Raw genomic sequence first — 8164 nt, forward strand, 5'->3', positions numbered from 1 at the left:
CTCCCTTGGAGACTGGAGAAGCTGGGCTCGGAGAGCGAGGTGCCTGCCCGGGTCCCATCGCGAGTGGGGGGCGCTGACCAAACTCAGTCCATCCGGCACCGAAGGCCACCCGCTCCCCGGGGCCTGCAGAGCCATAGCCTCTCCTGCATCAGGTGGGCCCCCGAGTCCTGCCAATGCCCCTCAGGAGTAAGGCCCCACCTCTTGCCCTGCCATCTGCTCTCTCCTGCTAACGGCACCCCCATGCCCCCCTGAGTCACACAGGCACCCCGCCCGCAGCCCCGGGTGGCCGGGCCTCTGTCCCTTCGGCATCTGTTGGGAACACTTTCAGGTCAGACGACAGAAACCTGCCAGCAGCGTCTTAAGCAGGGCGATTTTAGGCCCCGGGGTGGGCGGCCCCTGACGTTGTTCTAAACACCAGCGAGGACCAAGCTCTTCGACTGCACCCTCCCACCTACGGCGGGGGGCCGTTGCCTCGGTTTTCCTCACACTGCAGGATCGAACGGGACAGGCAAAGGCTTCTCCTCGGGCTGCTCCATCTCCATCCCAGAGGGAGGCTCGTGTTCTCCTGCATCTCAGCCAGGACAGGGCCACGTTTCCTCCAAAACCCGTCACTGCCAGGAGAAGGGAAATGAACATCACAGGCTTAGGGGGATCGTGCCTCCTCCCGGGGTGGGGGGGACACAGTCCTGCCCGGATCCCACGCCCCTAACAGCTGTTCAGAGCCAAGGGGCTCTGTCAGCAGGAAGCAGGACACGTGCCACGTGCTGACCATCGGGGGGTCCCAGAGGGCAGACGTTATCCTCTGAAACTTAATCACCCCACAGGGCCAGTGCCTGAGGGTCTCCTTCTAAGAGTCATCAGAGATTTTAGCAAGAATAACAGCAACTTAATGTTGGAATCTCAGGCGTCACCTGCCAGTAGGACACAGTGTCCACAGCAAGGTCACCAAAAGGGGGTCCAATAAATATAGAGGGTATGCAGATAGATGGAAGGAGGGAAGGAGGTGTAGGGCGTGGGTGAGTCAGTGCATAAGAGACGGAGGGAGGGAAGAATGCGGGATAGATGGGTAGATGGATGGGTGGATGGACAGACGGGTGGACGGGCAGATGGTAGATGGAGGATGGATGGTGGATGATGGATGGATGATGGATGGATGGATGGATGGATGATGGATGGATGGTGGATGGATGGATGGATGGATGGATGATGGATGGATGATGGATGGATGATGGATGATGGATGATGGATGATGGATGATGGATGGATGATGGATGGATGATGGATGATGGGTGGGTGGTTGGATGGATGGATTGAGAGTTGGATGGATGGGAGCTGAATAGATGGATGGACAGATGGATGGTAGATGATGGATTGACAGCTGGATGAATAGTTGCATGAACTGATAGAACTGACAGTTGGATGAATAGTTGGATACATGACGAATGGATGGTGGATGGAAGGATTGACAGATTGATAGTTGGATGGATGATGGATGGATGTTGGATGGTGGCTGGATGAGAGTTGGGTGGATGGTGGATGGATGGGGATGAGCTGTTTCAGAGAACTCCTTCTGGAAAACGCTTTTTCTGTTTTTCTCATTCCTAAGGACTTGGCTTTGGTGGGAAACCTCGCAGGTGGCAGCTGGTGTGCTGAGCGCTCCCCGTCTTTCCCACTCTTCTGGGGTTTCCTGAGCTGTGAGCAGAGCGCAGTGCCCAGCGGGAAGAGAGCGGGGCGAGCGCAGTCCAGCCGTGCTGAGGCGGGTGGGTGGGCGGCACGCCCGCTGAAATGGCCTTTTCATCCCACTGGCGCTTCCCCGGACGCCAGCACCAGGCTTCTTGCCCGGTGGCAGGGTTTCCGTCGGGCCTCATGCCACCCTCCTTGGAGGCAGCGTGGCTCCCAGAGCAGCCTTGGGGGTGAACCAGGTGCACCGTGTTCTGGGTAAACTCTGCTTCCGTCTGGGTGGAGTGGGGTCCACGGGCTCCGCAGGGGCTCCTCAGACGCCTTGTGCTCTGGGGAAGGGGCGTCTCCTCCCCAGCCCAGCACCGTGCGTCCTCAGCACAGACGCAGGGGGGCCCGTGGCAGCCCAGTGAGAGCTCGGGGCTTGGGGACAGCCCAGGGGACGGGTGCAGAGGGGCTCCCGGCACCCCCTAGAGGGACCTCGCCTCCCACGGGGCCCCGCTGCCCATGGGGGGAGGAGGGGGCACTTCCCTGGCTCACGCGTGCACACACGGATGCCAACACACACACACACGTGCACACACCCCCCCCCACCTACCCCAGCACAGATCGCAAGGCCTGCACTATTCAGGCTGGAAATGTCCCAAATATCAACAAAATGAGAGTCTGGCTGAGAAACTTTCTCAGAGCAGGACAGAGGGGGAGGCTCCTGCCACTCTGTAGACCTGACAAGGCCCCCCTGACCTGGCCGGTGCTCGGACCAAGGCCTCAGGCGCCCCACCCACTCCGCCCCGGACCCCTTTGTCCAAGGGAGCGCAGGGCAGAGGCTGAGCGGGCCCCGGGCCCCTCACCTACAGCGCTGACCGTAGGCACGGTCACCTTCTCTAGGGAGACAGGGACGCAGGGCTCCGGGGAGGGATGAAGCAAAGGGAGGGGACAGAGAGCTCGGCCGGCCTTTGCCCCCGAGCCTGGGAGGGCGCCTCCGCCTGGTGCCCTTTCCCTGGAGGGGGAATGTCTGTGCTGCTCGTGGCGGGTCCCGGACAAAACCCGAGTTTACACTGCGATGAGGCCACGGCCCTTAGACGGCCCGGCTAAGGAGACGCCTTAGGGGGGGTCCGGCCGTGCCCAGAAACACCGCCCTGGGATTAGGAGGTCGGCGTCCTAAGCTGTGGGAGCCCAGCCCGGCCTCCCCCACTCCAGGGAGGGAGGGGACCCGAGGTTGGGCTCAGCCCCTTGACCACTGGTTCTGTCCAGCTCACCTCGGTCATAAAAACCCAGTCACCGCTCCGGACCCCCAGCTCAGGCGCGGTTACCTGGCGGCAGGGTCTGGCCTGCGGCCGTGTGGATGGACTCGGCGCAGGTGCCCTGTCCTTGGGCTGGTTCTGACTGTCCTTTGTCTACAATAAAACCATGGCGTAGGTGTGGCGCTTTCCTCAGCTCTGTGAGTTGTTCTAGGGAAGGATCGAAGCCGAGGGCGTCTGTGGAGACCCCAGATTTGTACCCAGCGGGTCAGCCGTGAGGCCCTGGGACACTAACACTGCAGCTGCTGGCGGGGGGCGGGGGGGGTCAAGCATCATCCTGCCCCAGTTACACACGACACAGAGCTGTTGTGACGAAGGAGTCATCCCCGAATCACCGGAGAGAAGCAAATAAAGTGCAGTCTGGGCGATTTTAACACTGTGTGTTTCAATTTAAATAGAATTAAATCCAAGAAACGTTAATCTCTTAACTTTACAATGTGGAAACATCATAATCCTGCCCACAACTCCGAGCGAGAAGCCCTGAGAGTCGGATAAACGCCGGTGGGGTCTCCTGAGCGTCTCTCAGTCTCCAGGCTCCGCGACAAAGGCGCTTAGAGCGATCGCAATGACACAAGTGCCGGACGAAACGAGACGGGAAAGCGACGGGCCCCGCATTGCATCCAACACCGCGTGAGCACCGCAAGGATTATCGTGGCCCGCTCGGCAAAAACCCCCACACATTTTCCCAAGTGGAAACCGGCGTCCGTTCTGTCGCTGACGTTGGAATTTACAGCAACGGCGGACACGCAAAGACGGGCGCACCGTCCGGGGTCAGACACGGGCCAGTCCTCAGTCTCCGTCAGAGGGAGGGGACGACGCCCCGCCTCTGCTCCACAGCCTCCCAGCAGGCCCACTGCCGGCCCCATGGTACAAACGGGGGAAGAAATAACAGAAAACTGGCCTTTGGGACCTAAGCCACCCAAGGCCACGGGGCCCCTGGAGGCAGCCTCAGGCCCAGAGTCACTGGAGCTGGCAGATCTGACCCCAAGCCCAGGGGTTTCTACCATATCCCACCACCCTCAAAGCTCCCCCCCCCCGGGAACAGGTGAGTTAAAATACACCCATGACCTAGTTTTCTGTATCATGGCGCCATGGGGTCCCCCAAGCGGCTGCCCCCCCAGGCTCCCCACTCGGTGCTGTTTCACCCTCACGCCTGGGGACAGAGCAACTCCCGCTCCCGAGTGAGGACCCTGCGGCTCGGAGGTCAAGCGTCTTCCCAAATGCCCTCATCCCGGTCCCAGGGCCGGTCTCCACTCGCAGACGGTCCTGGCCATGACCTCGGCTCTCCGAGGCCCAGGTGCCCCCTGCAGTCCTGCAGCTAATACCTGGTGGGTCCCAGCGGGGACCCCGGAGGAGGGGCAGGTTTCGGGGTCAAGAGTCGGGAACTCGTTTCTCCTTTTCAGGAAGGACGGACACTAGTGGACATCGGAGGACTTTCTCTCCTGTTCTCTTTTGATTCTGTTAACTGGCAAATTCACACTTTTTCTTACCTTCCTCCGTGTCTCTCCCACAGCTCGGCCTCATTTTACCTGCCCAGGCCCCACCTTTGCGGCCCCCTTCCCCCCACTCGCTCATTCCTGCGCAGGGCACCCGTGGGTCCCCACTGTGGGCCAGGCTGTTAGCTGCGGGTGGAAGGAGCTGGATAAGGTGGGGCCTGGTAGGTAAAGGGAGCCCCGAGGCTCCCCGGGAAACCTGCCTGCTCCTGCAGCTGGGGTCTGAATGCAGCTTCCCTCCGACAAGCCGGGGCAGAGGCGGGGAGACGCCCGCGGCCCCCCTCTCCCCATCAGCCTCCCTGGGCCTCCACCTGCAGGGCTGCCCGGTGTCTCTGCGAGCCCAGGGTCGGCCCAGATCCAGTCTCGGTGCATAAACTACCAGAGGAGCCTTAGGCTCCCCCCAAATGTTCCCCTGGCCGCTGCCCCCCGCCCCCATCCGAGAACAAACCACAGATAATGATTTATTTCCGCGAGATGAAAGAGTCAATAAGCGAGTTTTCTCCGGCTGCAAGCAGGCCATTTGTCATATAAATAGGAGGCTCCGTGCCCGCAGCGGGCCCGAGCCTCAGCGGCTCCCGGAGAAAAAATCCATTTGCTTAAATATGCTTCTCAGGCCGCTCGCTGGCTCTCCAGCTGAGGAAACGGATTAAGGGGCCCACGCTCTTCAGGGCATCTCAGGTCCTCCCGGGCGGGCCGCTCAGCAGCATCAGCACCCGGGAGCAGGGCAGCTGGGTCCCACCCAACGTGCTGGCTCAGGGAGGAAAGGGGGACGGGCCCCTTTGATGTGGGGGCTGTTGGTGCAGGAGAAAGTGCCCACCTCCCTCTCAGCCCCTCCAGCTGCCGTCAGTGTCCTGATGTCACAGCGTAGGGACAGTCATGCGGCCCCAGGAAGGCGGTGGCCCCTGGGCTCAGCGCCAGGCAGGGTCACAGGGCTGAGTCCTGCTGGGAGAGAGCAGATGCCCTGGCCGGGACCTGGGAGAAGGGCCTCACGCCTGTGGGTGTGACGCGATTCCTGGTAAGGTTGTCACCGTCCCCACGTCTAGCACAGTCCTGAGCACCCCACGCTGCTGTGACAGAGCCGCTCTCTGCAGGAGCCCAGCTCTCTCCCGGTGGCTCTCGAAGGCCTCGGCTCCTGGGCTCCCTTCTCTGGTGTTAACACACTGCGGGGAGATGACCTCGCACCCGAGGGCCTCTGGCTCTATGAAGTGCCCAGGGAGAGATTCCCGGGAGCGGGAAAGCCAGCCTGGGATCCAACGTCCGAGAGGAACCCGGAGCCCAGGGAGCCCGGAGGCTCGGGGACTGTCTGCAGACCCCTGCTGGCCCCAGCGCCTGCTGGCCCAGGGCCCTGAGGGGCGACAGGCGGGGTGGCCCACCCTCCCTTCTGTGCTGAGATGTTTCCCTCGCTGACGGGAGCCTGGGAGCTCGGGCCTGTCCCGGGCGCAGTAGGGGAAGGGACGTCACCGCTGCTACGAGCACTCAGACGGTGGGTAAACATGTTTACAGCTTCGAGGGATTAACGCCAACACTTTGAAACAACATACGTCAGTGCTCGTGGTTCTAAAGGACCCATTAGAACAATGTAACTGTGACGTTACAGGTGTGTATCTGTTCGAGTAACAAAAAGTATCTTTGTATCGAATGCGGCGCCTGCCAGGGAGGGAAAGTTCCGGGGGGGCCAGCGCTAGTTAGAGGCAACTCCTAACCGGTGGCGACTGGGTCTGAGAACGTCCCAGGGCATGAGGAGGGGTGAGGACAGACGGGGGCAAGCGTAGCTCTGGACTCACGGCCCCTCCGGAAGCACCCCAGCCTCTGGGGGAAAGCGGGGGGCTGAGGATCGAGGATACGGGGGTAGAGCCAGGGGCTGCAGGGGCTGCAGACACGGGGCTCCAGAGGCAATGGCGCCACTGAGGTCATAAGCCAGGGAGTGTCATCGAGCATGTGACCTGGAGGCTGGGACAGAGGCCCTGCAGCTTCTCTCCACCGGCCAAACCCGCCTGTTTGCTCAGCTCCGGCCACCAGTCCCCGCTGAGCCCAGCCTTCGGGACACCTCCGTGTCCTCACTGCTGAGGTCCCCATGTCACGGAGGGGAGACTAGCCACCCTCAGGGGCCCCGTGCAAACTGCTGACCGCACGGTTCATACCCCTGATAAAATGGTTTGTGTCTTACACCACATTCAGGCTGGCCTGTGACGCAGCAGGAGAGGCAGCCCAGGTCTCCCGCCCGCCCCCCTTCCCTCTGCCTCACCCCTGGGCCCCCGGTGGTGGGTGGGGGCTTGTCAGGAACCGCTGTGGCCAAAGTTTCCCAAAGGCCCACCTGGCGGGTATTCATCACCCCCCCTCACCTCCCCAAATGCTTGTCTGATCCACTCACCCCCCGTCAATGATAAATACACAGAATTACTTTCATTCTTCTAACACTTGACAATCCTAAAAGCGCCCAGAGACGCTAATTCATTAAATAAAGCAGCCTTTGAGGTAGAGATTCGTGTTTCATTTTCATAGAAACGCTGAGGCTCAGGGAGGCGATGCAGCCGCTCGTCGGAGCTTTGCAGTTTACTGCGTGTAGATCTGGTGTATGTTCTGTTTAGTTTTGTGGGGTTGGGAGAGGGGAGATGCTTTTATAAAAGGTGTTATTTTTATTAATTTCAATTTCCGATTTCAGGTGCGTCCTGACCAGAAATCAAACCTGCGGCCTGTTGGTGCTCAGGACGGTGCTCCAGCCGACTGAGCCCCCGGCCTGGGCTACGTCATTTACCTTTATGGGCACGGACTGGGATGTTCACTCTATACTTCGGGTTATAATCTAACGTTATTTATTTTGTCCCTCGAATTATTGCAGCTTTGGCCTTCGGGGCCGTTTCAGCTGGCTCCCGTGTTTCTTTGAAATGCCTTTGTTTCTGCCTTTTCTCTCCCTTCTTGGCATTTTTGTGTTTTCTGTGTTGTTTGCCAGCAGGTCCTCCCTGCCTGGCGTCACGGCGTCATGAGCATCGTGGTCACACTCTCCCGTCCCCAGCTCTAGACCCGAGCGGTCGCGTCTCCAGGGAGCCCCGGTTCCTCGGCGAGTGGTGTCAGAGCCACTGCTTTTAGGCCGTCCGATCTGTACCCAGGCTGAGCGCCTGCGCACACCTACGGGGCCGCCGCTTTTCCGTTACGTTCGCTGCGACTCCACAGGACCCTTGACTCTACGCCATCTCCACGTGAGTGTCTCCAGCCTCTTCTCGTTTATCTATAAATTCCCTGTCCAACAGCGACAAACCCAGCTCCCGCCACCTGCCACCTGACCCCGAAGCTGTCCAGGTGATGGACGACCTGGAAAGGAGCCTGCGTCCCGGGAGGGCGGTGGGGCCTTGACGACAAAGCTCAGGGCCCCTGTGGAGCCTGGTTTCCCAGGGCCCCAGGTTGGCACCTGCCCGCCCCCTGCAGCCAGGCCGCTCCCCGCGTTTGCAGCACAGTCCCCTTCCGGTGCCCCCGCCCCCCCCCCCCCCGTTCCTTCCCGGGACCCGGGGTCTCCCGAAGGATGCTTCCCACTTGCCCACGGAGGTTCACTCCGTGCTATGAGCTCACGGGTTTTGACAGGTGCGCAGTGTCATCTACTCGCATGCTCCGTCATCGATCACACGCCATCTGTCGTGCCTACAGCTGTCACCGGGGCAGCTCCACAGCCCTACCACCCCCGGGCCACCCCCCGCTGCC

This window comes from Miniopterus schreibersii (genome assembly GCF_964146895.1).
Source record: "Miniopterus schreibersii genome assembly, chromosome: 2".
Lineage (NCBI taxonomy): Eukaryota > Metazoa > Chordata > Mammalia > Chiroptera > Miniopteridae > Miniopterus > Miniopterus schreibersii.